At 39.4% G+C, this 11,354-nt stretch overlaps 1 pseudogene; it reads left to right on the top strand.

Moving 5' to 3' along the window:
- Positions 1–7,231: 7,231 nt before the first annotated feature.
- On the top strand, positions 7,232–7,609 carry LOC149165196 (SKP1-like protein 1A pseudogene; annotated as a pseudogene).
- The last annotated feature ends 3,745 nt before the right edge of the window (positions 7,610–11,354 follow it).

Genomic DNA, 11,354 nt, shown 5'->3' with positions numbered 1-11,354 from the left:
ACCAAGTTCACAGACAACCATAGGTTCCTCCTTACCTTGAAATATTGGACCTAGAGAAACCAATTACCCAACCTGAATTTGATCTTCAAGTTGAGATTGAAAATGTGTGTTGGCATACCATTATCCCAAGTAATCAAGGATATCCCTACTTAATGAAAAGTGGTAAGGGAGTTGTGTCTAAGGAAAACCAATAGAAAACTAAAGGACCCTTAAACTATTCGCATTATTGGCAAGCTATCATACCTTATGATGAGGGGAGTTCTTAAGGCCAAATACTCAAACCCTAGGAGTTGAGTAGTTCAACCATACTTTCATCCCAAACACATTGATTGACCTTGGGGTTTCCATCAATGTGATGATCTGTGAAACCATGGAATCCTTAAGACTTTTTCGTCTCAAACAGACCCCCATAGTGCTAGAACTTGTTGATAGATAAAATATCAAACTAGAAGGAATGTTGGAAAACGTAATGATTTCAATACATTCATGGAGATATCCTATCGAATTTATGGTCCTACAACCTAAACCTTCTCTAGGAGGCTATCCTTTAATCTTGGTATGGCCATGTCTGGCCATTGCAGATGCTTATATCAAATACATGTTTGTTAACATGATGATTTCCCATGGGATCTCAAAAAAAAAACTTACCTTATATCCTCCCACCAAGCCCAATATAGACCTTGAAGCAACACTTTGTGTTGATGGAGGAGAAAGTGGTGAGGAAGTTTCCCATTTAACATAATTTGTGAAATTCAAGGAAATCAAATTTATATTACAAATAATAATTGGAATAAATGAAAATGGTAGAATATTTAACCTCCTACAAAATAAAAATTAAAAAAACATCTGAAAAAAAATAAAACTAAATATGGTGTTGGCTAAGGTGTTGTTCAATCTAGTAAGGATTTCAAAGACAATGGAAATTAGGTTGACATGTTCAATCTAGTAATGATTTCAAAGACAATGGAAATTAGGTTGTTATGATATGTGAATAGGTTTCCATCAAGTGTTTGAAATAAAGATACTGTGAAAGAAAATAATTATAACAACAATAACACATTAAATAGATTTCACTTAAAAACATGACCTCAAAAGAATACCTAATAGATTTATAATCATCGTCAATAATGACAATGTGAGAGAAAATAATTATAACAACAATAACACAAGAAAATAATTCTAACAACAATACACATTAAATAGATTTCACCTGAAAACTTGAACTCAAAAAACTAGCTAATAGATTTATTATTATTGTCAATAATGACAATGCCAGAGAAAATAATGATAATAGTAGTAACACATGAAATAGATTTCAAGTAGAAATCCCTATTTCTTAAATAAAACCATGCGTTGAGATAAAGAAACACATGGAAAACCCGAACTGAGAAAAACTAGTTGTTATTATTATTATTATTAGGCTTAAATACAATCCCTATTTCTTAAATAAAACCATGCCTTGACATAAAGAAATAAAACTAAGAAAAACTTATTATTATTATTAGGCTTAAATAAAATCATACGCCTTTTGCCACAAATTACAATGAGAAATCCCTAAGTCTTTTAAAAGACTTCATGACATGTAATCCATGGACTTTAATACCACTAGTTACCAAAACCATATGGCTAAAGTATGAATCTATAGTTCCAAACTAAAAAAAACTTGTTATTGTTGTTGTTGTTGTTGTTATTAGTGGGCTTAAATACAATCATGCACCCTTTTCCACAATTTATAGTGGGAAATCCGTAAGTCTTTTAAAAACTTCATAACATATAATCCATAAACTCTAATACAACTAGCTACCAAATAAATCTAGAACATTGAATAACACATTATAATAGAGAATCCTCAAGCCTTTTAAACATTTTTAAAAGCTTCAGGGCTATCTCAGAGCAATCCAATATTTTTGACTTCATCGTGTCTATATGTCCACTTGCTCAGATCATGGATCAATCAGCCATGCCGATGGTGGAGGAAGAATAAAATAATAATAACAATGATATTATTGTTGGAAGTACTACACACCTACATGCGAACTATGAGTTAGAGCATGAGACCACATGCAAGATTCTTTTTGCATGATTTACTCCTTGATTTGCTCCTTCTTTAACTCCGCAACTAGTTAGTTCTTTTGCATGATTTGCTCCTTCTTTAACTCCGCAACTGGTTAGTTCTTCTGCATGATTTACTCCCTGATTTGCTTCTCCTTTCACTCTACAACTGGCTAGTTCTCTCAGGAACTTGTTGTAGGTGTTGAGTCTTCTCATTGATCACCACTATAGTGCATTACCTTGGGATCTTCACCCAGTAATGCTATATCATGAGCATTGTAACCTGTTTTCTAATGAATCATTCTTTTGTTCTTTCGATTTTTCTAGTGTTTTTTCTCTGCAAAGCTGTGTGTTCAACCTTTACTAGCTAGATTCATCTGTGCAAGTTTTCTAACACATTTACATGGTATCAGATTCCACAGGTTGCTAGATAAAAGGTGCACGAGTAATTTATTTTGCAAGTATTACAGCTTGAAGATCAAATATCAACAGAAAAATGGAGTTTTCCAAAGCATCGATCCTAACACCATATGCATGTGCATCTCTCCAGAGTTGCAGTTTCATCTCTCTGCCTGTAATACTCCCAATGAGATTTGGAAAAAGGTTGAATATCTCTACGGGAAACAGGATGAGATGAAAGGACATCTGCTCAAAGTGGAGCTGTTGTCATTGGATCCGCAGAACTATGATAGAATTCAAGACTTCTTCACCAAATATAATGATCTATTGCTGCAACTCAAGGGTTGTGGAATTAACAAATCCAAGGAGGAGAATCACCAAGTTCTCTCTATTATGTCAAAGCTCGGACCGGAATACTCCGTCCTTGTGTCTACATTTCATTCAGTAAGGCTTGCAACAGGTAAATCCTACACTATGCCTTCTCTCAAAGAATTTATGGAATCCCTTATTATTGAGCAAGATAAACTCATTGGTATGGGGAAAATCAAACCTCCAAAAGCACATGCACTTGTTGTGCATGATGGCTGCAACAATAAAAATCACAGATCTGATTCAAATCAGATAAATCAGTAGCAAAAAGACAAGGAAAAAGCACATTCCCATCCAAAGAAGGAACGGTACACCAAGCCCTTCAATGACTCCTACAGCTCGAGAAATGAGAAAGGGAAGAAAGGAAACAGATGCACCTACTATCAAAGAGGATTTTGTCCAGAATCCTCTTACATGAAGAAACAAACTGACCAAATGGCAGAAATCCTTCAGAAGCACAACCTTGGGGACCACATCCCTTAGGGCACCAAGAAGAAAACTGAGGATCTGCCACACGGGAAAGGTAACAATTTTCATGCTTTAGTTGCAATTAATTCTTCTTCTGATGCATGGATTATAGATTCTGGTGCATCACATCATATGGCTGCTACAAAGGAAGTCTATTCCTCTTTGGATGCATGCAAAGGACCTCCCATCCTCATGGGAGATAACTCACCTATTGAGGTCACCGGAAAATGTAGAGTGGAACTTTTACACGAAAGCTTTGAAGATGTGCTTCATGTTCCAAAACTTTCGGTAAACCTCCTTTCAGTTTATCAGATCACTCATTCCGGCACTGGAAAGAGAGTGGAATTCACTCTAGATGCAGTGAACATATATGATCTACGTAGCAGCTCCAAAATTGCAACTGGTGAGGTAAGCAATGGAGCCAGACTGTATACATTTTCTAAATTTATTGAATCTGAATCCTCCTTATTGCTTACACATGCTGATGATAGTAGTAGGCTTTGGCACGAGAGGTTTGGTCACTTAAATTACAGGTATATGCAGCAGCTCAGCAAGAATGATATGGTGAAAGGCTTGCCAAATATCAGTTTTTCCAAAGGAGTTTGTGAAGGGTGTGTCATTGGCAAACATCCCAGAGAAAAGTTTGACACCGGCAAGACTCACAGAGCATCCTCTCCTCTAGATCTGATCCATAGTGATCTCATGGGGCCTTTTCTTAATCCTTCCATCAACAAAGCAAGGTATGTGCTTACATTTATTGATGATTTCTCACGGTATACTTGGGTGTATCTTCTCAGGACCAAATCTGAAGTTTTTGCGCACTTTGAAGATTTCAAAGCACTAGTTGAGACACAGTCAGAGAGAAAGATAAAAGCCCTCCGTACAGACAATGGGGGGGAATATGTTAACACAACACTTTGGAATCTTTGCCTTCAGTCCGGCATACAGTTGCAGTACACAGTTCCATACACTCCGCAGCAGAACAAAGTTGCTGAGAGAAAGAACCGATCTCTCAAAGAGATGGCTTCCTGCATGTTGCATGCTAAGCCACTGCCTCATAAGCTATGGGATGAAGCACTTAATTGTGCTAACTACATCCAAAATAGATCTCCTCATAGGTCTGTCAACGATTAGACCGTCTTTGAGGCTTGGAGCGGCACTAAACCAGAGGTCACCCACTTCCGTGTTTTTGGCTCTCGAGCATGGACCAGGATCCCCTCTGAAAAGAGGAAAGCTCTTGATCCACACAGAATTGAGTGCATCTTTGTTGGATACCCTGATGGTGTGAAGGGATACCGACTCCTGATTCCCTCTACAGACAAGCTCATCATTGAGCAAAGTGTCAAATTTGAGGAAAGTCTCTCGCATGCACCTCAATCGCCGCATGCAGACACCTTTTATCTACCTCATGTCCGAGATGATGACTCAGTACACTCAGATGCAGATACAGAGCATGCAGATGCCGAGGTAGAGCATGCAGATGCAGAGACAGAGTCTTCAGATACAAATCCAGTGCATGCAAATGATGATCCACATCCAAGTCCAGATCAGGCTTCCAGCAGTGAATCACATTCCCCTGTCATAAATCAAAGAACAAGGAGCTTACGTGAGATATATGCACAAGACTACCCAGCTACTAGAAATGGTCTTGTGGGGGGATAATGTTGATCTGCAGAGGACTAGCTCATAGTTTATTGAGCCTCCTCTTGTCCTCACTGCCACTGAACCATCGCCATCCTGGCATTGTCATTTGGTTCAGTGTTCTGATCCACAGTCTTATGCTGAGGCTGCTGGGCATCCATCTTGGGAGTCCGCCATGGAGGAGGAATATAACTCCCTCCTCGAGAACTAGACCTGGGATCTGGTCCCCCTTCCTTCAGGAAGGAAACTTGTCCGATGCAAATGGGTCTACAGGACCAAGAGTGCTGTAGATGGGAAAATCACCAGACGGAAAGCGAGGCTAGTAGCTAAAGGCTTCCAACAAGTGCATGGCATTGATTATGACGAGACCTTTGCTCCAGTAGCAAAGATGGATTCCATACGCCTTACACTTGCCATTGCGGCTGTGCGGGGATGGGAAGTACATCAGATGGATGTGAAGAATGCCTTTCTTCATGGAGACCTATCAGAGGAGATTTACATGGAGCAGCCACATGGTTTCATTCAGGATTCATCTTTGGTCTGCAAACTGAAGAAATCTCTCTACGGCTTAAGCAGGCCCCGAGAGCTTGGTATGCGAAGATCGATTCTTTTCACTTATCACAAAACTTTGAAAGATGTAAGCATGATACGAATGTTTACATCCTCAGGACACATGATTCTCTTCTTATCTTAGTTTTGTATGTGGATGATCTCCTAATCACCGGAAGCTCGGCTTCAGCCATTGCTACAGTCAAGAGGGCCTTGCATGATAGGTTCTTGATGACGGACATGGGTCCATTACACTTCTTTCTTGGTCTTGAGATTAGCCAGGATGCCACAGGCATAAAACTCTCTCAGGCTAAGTATGCACGGGATCTCCTCGAGAGATTATGCATCACTGACTGCAAGCCAACACCGACTCATTTTCTGTCTGGGGTTCGCCTTGAGGATGGAGGTGACACTCCATTAGTTGACAGCACTCTCTACCGACAGCTAGTGGGGAGCTTATTGTACCTCACCCACTCCAGACCAGATCTCTCATATGCAGTAGGGGCAGTTTCCAGATACATGCAGGAGCTTCATGAGCTACATTGGAATGCTGCCAAGCGCATCCTCCAATATGTGCAGGGCACCATCACCTTCGGGATTCACTATGCAGCCGGCACTGCATTGAATCTCCTTGGCTTCACTAATTTTGATTGGGCAGGTGACAACATTGATCGCAAGTCCACCTCCAAATATTCACTCAGTCTACGGTCTGGTCCTATCTGTTGGTCGAGCAAGAAGCAAGCTCATATTTCTCTCTCTTCAGTCGAGGCCGAGTACAGAGGAGTAGTCAATATCACCATTTAGGCTCTGTAGCTACAACACTTCCTCACTGAGTTGGGCGTCCAGTTCCACTAGCCCATTGTCATCTGGTGTGACAACCAGAGCACTCTAATATTTTGCAGGGATCCAGTATAGCGACAACGAACGAAGCACATAGAGATCCATATGCACTACATCAGAGACTTAGTACATGATCAGGCCATTGATTTGCAGTTCCGTCCTTCAGCAAAACAGACTGCAGACATGTTCACCAAGACATTCACTGAGCAGAAGTTTCGCTCTCTGTGCGATCGTCTTGGAGTGAAGGACACAGTTGCTTAGCAACTGTCTTTTCTTCCTTTTTTTTTTTTATTACATTGTATTTTGAGGGGGGGGGGTTTCCCACAAGGTTTTCCCTCTTTCCTCAATTTTAGTACAAGTTGCACTGTATTTTGGGTGACCTTTGGCCTTAGTTGCCAGGGTCCATTTTCTATTTTTCCCCATAGTGGTGTTAGGGGGGGTGTTGGAAGTACTACACACCTACATGCAAACTATGAGTTAGAGCATGGGATCACATGCAAGATTCCTTTTGCATGATTTACTCCTTGATTTGCTCCTTCTTTAACTCCACAACTAGTTAGTTCTTTTGCATGATTTGCTCCTTCTTTAACTCCGCAACCGGTTAGTTCTTCTGCATGATTTACTCCCCAATTTGCTCCTTCTTTCACTCTGCAACTAGCTAGTTCTCTCCGGAACTTGTTGTAGGTGTTGAGTCTTCTCATTGATCACCACTATAGTACATTACCTTGGGATCTTCACCTAGTAATGTTATATCATGAGCATTGTAACCTATTTTCTAATGATTCATTTTTTTTGTTCTTTTGATTTTTTCTAGTGTTTTTGCTCTGTGAAGTTGTGTGTTCAACCTTTACTAGCTAGATTCATCTGTATAGGTTTTCTAACACATTTACAATTGTGAAATTGCAGAGCTAAGATGGCAAAATTTGAAGTAAAAACAAAAGTGGCATTGACTTCAGGGATCATAAAAAGAATGATCAGGGACTTGGGCACCAACATTACCATTCCTCTGCCTCTCGTTTCTGCCAAGATTCTGCGTCGCGTTATTCAATATTGCAGATACCATGTTCTTGATGCCCCCACTGTATCACTTGATGCCGTCAAAACGTGGGATGAAGAGTTCATGAAAGCTCTTGTAGAAGATCGCTCCATATTTTTTGAAGTTACAAAGGTTGCCCACTACCTGGTGGTCACAAATCTTTTGGACTTGATGTGTCAAACTATTGCCGATATGTTGAAAGGGAAAACCATTGAACAGATGTGTGAGCTTTTCAACATTCGGAATGAAAATTAATCGTTAAATCACTCTGCAATTGCAGAGTACCTTGCTTTCTGCAATTCGGTTAGTATTTTGCTTTTGTTTGAGATTTCTTTTAAATGCTTAAAATCCAATGTTTTTACTCTAGTCTCCCTGAATATGGCAGCAGTCACCTCTGTTGCGCTATTTCTTGTGGCAATGGCCGCACAAGAAAGCCACGCCTTGCACTTCGTGGTCCACAACACTATTGAGGGTAGCGACGACAGGACGAGATTCGACAATGAGATAGGGAGTGCCAAGGCTCGACATATAATGAGCAACCCCAACCAATTCATCTGGCAGAGCTTCAACTTGAAATCATCCACCGACAGGAAGAACGTGGAGGCAATCATTCTGTTTGTGGACAGCACAGGCCCGATTTCCTACAAGAGAAACGATGAAATCCATTTTAGCGCTGAGTAAATTTCCAGTTACCAGGGCGACGTAAATATTGAGATCACCGGTGTTCTGCACCACGAGGTGACCCACATTTGTTAATGGGATGGCATGGCAAGAGCTAACCAGCCATACATTGGGTATTAAATGCCCCTATGGAGGCTGGCCCATCTATGTATGTCGAGCGGGTCATGGGGGCACATCCATCTCCATGGATTGTAACTCCGGCGGCCACCTTTGCGTTTCCGGCAACGAACGCTGGACCCACCAACCGCGAGCCCACCCCACCTTGCCTTTGACAACAGCGACCTCACGCCAAAACGCTATTGACTCTCGTTCGAAAATACTCTGCCTCTGCAACCCGCCTGGACGAAACGCAAGAGCTCTGTTCAACCGCCGATTGCTTCCCCTCGCAGGCTGGTTCCCGGGCTCCTGGTACATTCCTGGTAAAGATTTTCTTATATGTATATGAAGGATATGCGGAGCCTAAACCTAGATTTAGTTATAAATTCAATGACGTCTTTATTAATTAGTTCCGTGGATTAAAACGTTAGTTCTGTGAATCAGAATGGATAGTAAAGGGAAAATTTTACAGATCTATATTAATGCTCATTGGAGCAATCTCTCACTCTTGCATGGTTTGTTTGATGCGTGCTCAAACTGAGGCCGCCCTATGGGCATCCGCTGCAGCCGACGTGCTGAGCATTGGAACTGCTTATTGTGACTTAAATTGCCATCTGGGTTGGCTTCTTGCAGACCCTCTGCCATTTTTGAAGTTCAATATGGCAAATACTGCGGATTGAGGTGAAAGAGCTGTGTTTAAGTTAGAAACTCATTTTAAAGCATTCCTGGTAAAGATTTTCTTATATGTATATGAAGGATATGCACTTGCGTTTAGAAGCATTTGCAAAAATGTTTTTAAGAGGCGGAAACTATTTTGCATTCGTTGTCTCAATTTTTTCTAGAACTAATGCTGACAAATGAGCACAGATCATGGTGATACGTTTATGTCAGTCTATAATGCAATTTAAACATTTGTTTGAGATGTGCGATGGAAAAAGTGTTCCAAACTCGAAGCTTTTCTGATAGCATTTCATAAATTTCTTGGTGATTATGAACCAGATGAAAATGTTTGAATTTAATATTCCAGCTACTTTTAAATACAGTAAGGTTTCACCAGTAGAGAGAGATTAATAGTCAAGTCAGATCCTTGTTCTATGGAAACCTGTTTCTATATGCCATTTCGAGGAGCTGTGATCTGTCACTTTAGTTTAATTAGTTGATTTTGACTTTTATTTTGAGTTGGTGAAGCTCAGGGCTAAAATGTAACTTCATGATTATTGTGTTCATGTCATGCATCTGGAGATGGAGTTACAATCCATGGAGATGGATGCTCCCCCATGACCCGCTCAACATACATAGATGGGCCAGCCTCCATAGGGGCATTTAATACCCAATGTATGGCTGGTTAGCTCTTGGCAGATGGCATGGGCCATGCACCATTAAGATTGATTGAAGTCATTGCAGATTATATTCACCTCACCGCGGGGCTTTTCCCATCGCACTGGTCTAAGCCCGACAGTGGTGGCAAGTGTGATGAGGGCGTAAATGTGATTGCCTACTTTCTCGAGTACTGTGACACCGTTGTCGTTTGGCTTGTTGCTAAGATGAATTTGAAAGTACGCGATGGATGGGACTTGTGATTCTTCTACGATATCAGTGGTAAATATGTTGATAAACTTTGGAAGGATTACAAGACTATATATGCAGTACCATCCTAATTACATATGAAGTTCTTGGTCCTCATCTATACTTTAAGAGTAGGTTTAAGTTTAGCGGTTTGAGTCGACTTCAGTGATAATAAGAAATATTGCGTCTGGGAAGTCACACTATCTCATTGCTTTATAAATGTAAAGTCTCATACAAATAAAAGGTTTCAAAATTAATGTAGGGTTCTAATTGCATCACATGTTGTAATCAGAATGTAGGAAGGTAAAGAGCGTAGGAAAAAGAGAAGATGCAAGTCAAAATTCTATGTAATTTTTGTGAGAAAAACTTTCAAATTTAAATTTTGCATAAAATAGTTATATCATGGATTATAATTGCAAGATGGATTCATTACTAAAATCACCATTTGTAGAATTAATAGACTATTTTATTGAATGTTTGATCATTTCAATAAGTAGAATCATGACCATGTAAGTGAGAGTTAGGTTAGCACAGCTTGCATTTTTCAAACAATCCTCTAACTTATAAATATAGATGGTAAAAAATATATGACGCACATAACAACCTTGCTTAACTACTATATTAATATTAATTTCTTTTAAATAACCCTCCATGTTCTTAAACCTAAATTAACTTTATAATACAAACTTAAGGTAGTAACTCTCAACTAAGTGAGACAAGCTCCTTCCAGAAGCTTCAAATAATAAGAATGGGAACTCAGATTTACAATAGTTCCTGCACAGATTTTTTGGGCAATTTTGAAGGTTGGGTAGATTGCGACATAAGAATTTGGTTTGGGATGGAAACCTTCAAGAATCAAAATGTGGTTTGGGCTTGAGGCCTATGCCCTTGTATCAAATAACATTCTTGATTTATGTTGCTTAAACTAGTTTTTTGCCTCAAAAACCCATGGGATACTTTGATTGTGAAGAGTTTACTAGTCAAAATTGTGATTTCAATGATTCCATAACGGATTTAGATTGTGAAAATAAATTGGGCAATTTTGAAGGTTGGGTAGACTACGACATAAGAATTTTAGATTGTGAAAATAAATTGGGCAATTTTGAAGGTTGGGTAGACTATGACATAAGAATTTGGTTTGGGATGGAAACCTTCAAGAATCAGAATGTGGTTTGGGCTTGAGGCCTATGCCCCTGTATCAAATAACAATCTTGATTTATGTTGTTTAAACTAGTTTTTTTGCCTCAAAAACCCATGGGATACTTTGATTGTGAAGAGTTTACTAGTCAAAATTGTGATTTCAATAATTCCATAACGGATTTAGATTGTGAAAATAAACGTGAAAAGTTTTAAAAAAGTCTTACTTGGTTTATCAAAAAGTCTCACTTGGTTTATGTTATTTAAACCAGGTTTTCAATATAGATATAGCACACTCAAAAACACCTATAGCACTTAAATTGTGAACCAACTCCAGCTTCTAAAAATTTACATATTGATATTTAAAATCTATTTACAAAAAGTCCCATCCACATATTCTCAATACAAAAACAAATATGTTCTCACTACAGAAACAATAGCCAGAGAGATTGTTACTATTTCAAATATTTTCGGTTTGAATCAGCGCGTGCCTCCAATTCCTTTTGTTGAGATTCAAAGC

Source organism: Pinus tabuliformis, chromosome 5_1 (genome assembly GCF_031772625.1).
Source record: "Pinus tabuliformis cultivar Carrire ecotype Pingquan chromosome 5_1, CPIR1, whole genome shotgun sequence".
Taxonomy (NCBI): domain Eukaryota; kingdom Viridiplantae; phylum Streptophyta; class Pinopsida; order Pinales; family Pinaceae; genus Pinus; species Pinus tabuliformis.
Note: the sequence above shows the minus strand (reverse complement) of the source record. Positions and strands in the feature narration are given on the sequence as shown.